The following is a 3,472-nucleotide window of genomic DNA, read 5'->3' as shown; positions in this document are numbered from 1 at the left end:
GGCTTACCACACACAAAACAGTAATTTTTTTTACACATAGTCAGATTTGTTAAATCTTGCTCCTCTGGCTTATCCATTGATGAGCCTTTTGCTGAATTAGATGTTTCAGCAGTATCAGGAACAATGTGGTCTTCAAGAGGTGGCCATTCTTTTGATGTGCTGGGCCCAGCTGGGATGCTTGTGTCTGACCCATAAGATGTTCCACCATCGGGTATTACTGGTTTGACTTGAAAGTTTGTAGCTTTCGACTGACTTGGCATGAGATTTATGCTGGCATCCAAATCATCATCTCCTGACTCTGAATCGGGTACGTAACCCTTGTCATGCTCATCATCATCTGAACTTTGGTCAGCTTCTGAATTTGGAATACTGTCCTGAAGCTCATCCGCAGAACATTTAGAAGACTGATACTAAAATAATGAGAACGCAAATTAGTTGGGGATGGAGATGGATACTTCATAGACAGTTCAAATTCAACAAACATTTAGGGGATACTTACTTGTGATGGGGGCGGCTCGGTGGCACACTGGGTAGCACGTCCGCCTCACAGTTAGGAGGGTGCGGGTTCGATTCCACCTCCGGCCCTCCCTGTGTGGAGTTTGCATGTTCTCCCCGGGCCCGCGTGGGTTTTCTCCGGGTGCTCCGGTTTCCTCCCACATTCCAAAAACATGCTTGGTAGGCCGATTGAAGACTCCAAATTGTCCCTAGGTGTGAGTGTGAGTGCGAATGGTTGTCTGTCTCTGTGTGCCCTGCGATTGGCTGGCAACCGGTTAAGGGTGTACCCCGCCTACTGCCCGATGACGGCTGGGATAGGCTCCAGCACGCCCGCGACCCCCGTGGGGACTAAGCGGTTCAGAAAATGGATGGATGGATACTTGTGATGGGTGTTGGAGATCACCACTTGCAGTTCGTCTGAGGCAGGATATATGTCAGACCCCTGAACAGACTGTAACACATTTTGAGCACATTAATATTAACAATACAGGTATATTTAAGATGTTCACTAGTCATAGAGTGATCTGGAAACCCAAAACTCTTTCACTCAATTTCATTTCAAGAAATACATACTTAGTCATGTTTGCACATCTAAATAGAATACAATGGTGAATTCAGTAAAACCTTAAGCAAGACTGTCATTGAGCCAAAAATCGCTTCGAGGTAAGTAAGCAGTCATCTATTTATTCTTCACACCAAGCTATTATACTGACAAACTGCACTTACGATGGATGGCCTTAAAAACCATTGCCCATATTAACCATGTCACACTCACTGTGACTTTGCGCGCACACACAGCACCATTAAAACATCCTGGTAGTTTAAATATTAGGCCTCAAGTAACATCATTAAGCAGTATATTGACTTCGTGCATTTACAGTTTTAGGTTAGCTAGGACACATTTTAAACCACATCTTGATTTGAATTCTATTTATTACTTCTAACTGGGTCCCCATCATCAGGTGTAACTTCATATCGTATTTTACACATTAAATTAATTTTTAGATCAAATGCAGCTGATAATGCTACTATAAACCCCATGTTGAGATAGGTCCCCATAAACTGTTTGGACCTCTTAAGACACAATCTGGTCGTTCACTGTTTTACACACATACACTCAGATTTGACTGGACACTGATTTGCACTTATTCTGTGAAAATGTCCTTGCATACCATTGTCCATGTAAACCATATCACACTCAGGTGACTGCTCTCACACGCACGCACGCACGCACGCACGCACGCACGCACGCACGCACGCACGCACGCACGCACGCACGCACGCACGCACGCACGCACGCACGCACGCACGCACGCACGCACGCACGCACGCACGCACGCAGCAACACCATTAAGTAGTATTGTTAGGTTCAGAATCAGCAAAAGGATCAGCAGACAAAACCAGTGAGGCAGAATGTTGAGTCTTTTCTCGCGAGGAGTGCATCCAGACTTACATCAATCCGACTACACTAAAGGTCTGTTTACACCCCTCTCTTTTTATTCAGGAATGCCCTACCTACAATGTGAGACTAGCCCCTGATAGGTGGGGGGGAAAGCGTGGGCTTTGTCTCATGAGAGAAGAAACGAGATTCTATGTGAAACTAGAAGTCGCAGACAGGATCCCATGACAAACGAAAAGTGTGCAAGGACAAAATGCTATGTGAAACAAAGTAGTCATGTGAAAAGAGTGCAAAGACAAAATGACATGTGCAGACATCAACAACTTTCTTGGATTCCCAGAGGTGTAGAAGGTCAGGAAGCTCCAGACAGCATTGTTTGACTTGTTGTGGACTGGGTGATGTCTGCAAGGCGAAACAGCAAGCATTCTGTGCAATAACTTTATTAATAAGTACTCATTAGGGAACGCATGATAACATATATATAATTATAACATATATACAATTTATCTAACAAGTATATTGAACTTAATTTACCATTTCAGCTTTGTTGAGCGGATCAAGAACTGGAGTTACCTGATTCTGGTCGCTCACATCCATCTGAACCTGGTTTGTCTCAGGTGTCATCTATAGCAGATGAAGATGATGATGTTTTACCAATTCACGACCATGGTCCATTGGGCGCCGTTGAACTTGGCTGCCCTTACACCTGTTTATGGACCCCGTGGAGGCTATTTTGTGTGTTTTGGGGTGTTCTTTGGTATTGAGGGGGGCTGGTTGGACGCTGTTACTTTTTTTTTTCCTTTGTGTTGTTGCTTTGCTTTGATGGCTTTTAACTTTTCACACTTACCAGCTTTCTGAGGATGCCATCTGCTCTGTCCTCCACTCGGCCCTCTCCCACCTGGAGAGTAGGGACTCGTATGTGAGATTGCTGTTTGTGGACTTTAGTTCTGCCTTCAACACCATTGTGCCACAAAGACTCATCTGCAAACTCGACAAGCTGGGCCTCAGTACCTACCTCTGCAACTGGCTACTGGACTTCCTCTGTCAGAGGCCTCAGGTGGTACGTGTTGGCGACAAAATTTCCGCCAGCATCACGCTGAGCACGGGGGCCCCCCAAGGCTGTGTGCTCAGTCCGCTGCTCTTCACCCTGCTGATGCATGACTGCACTGTGTCCTACAGCGACAACCGCATAGTGAAGTTTGCTGACGACACGACTCTGGTGGGTCTCATCACCAAGGGCGACGAGACTCAGTACAGGTTGGAGGTTGTTAGGTTACGGATTTTAGTTATTGATCTGACTCCAAATTGCGATAAACACTTAACACATAAATTGCTATGTCCTAATCCACACACTGGCGCACCTAACAATTTTGTGAGTTCGTTCTGTCAAAGAGAAGACCAGTAGATCAATCAGACCAAATTTACCAATTGTTTATTCCTGACAAAGCGCACTAATACAGGCCTGGGTCCCGGGTCCCTCACACTAAAACTCGTGCGTTTTTGTGACCACCAAAAGACGACACATTCTTCCGGGTTGCCCAGTTTTAAAGAAACACAATATGAATATTAAAGCATGCA

The 3,472-nt window shown here is 45.3% G+C and overlaps 1 long non-coding RNA gene across 1 annotated transcript; it reads right to left on the bottom strand.

Moving 5' to 3' along the window:
• Nucleotides 1-1,911: 1,911 nt before the first annotated feature.
• Nucleotides 1,912-2,731, bottom strand: LOC125969276 (uncharacterized). Its single transcript, XR_007481513.2, has 2 exons — nt 2,468-2,731; nt 1,912-2,320 (listed from the first exon to the last, which is right to left on the bottom strand). It is a non-coding gene; the product is annotated as an uncharacterized lncRNA (long non-coding RNA).
• Between the last annotated feature and the right edge of the window lie 741 nt (nt 2,732-3,472).

The sequence above is a fragment of the Syngnathus scovelli genome, chromosome 10 (genome assembly GCF_024217435.2).
Source record: "Syngnathus scovelli strain Florida chromosome 10, RoL_Ssco_1.2, whole genome shotgun sequence".
NCBI lineage: Eukaryota > Metazoa > Chordata > Actinopteri > Syngnathiformes > Syngnathidae > Syngnathus > Syngnathus scovelli.
The sequence above is the reverse complement of the archived record's forward strand: the minus strand, read 5'-3'. Positions and strand labels throughout refer to the sequence as shown.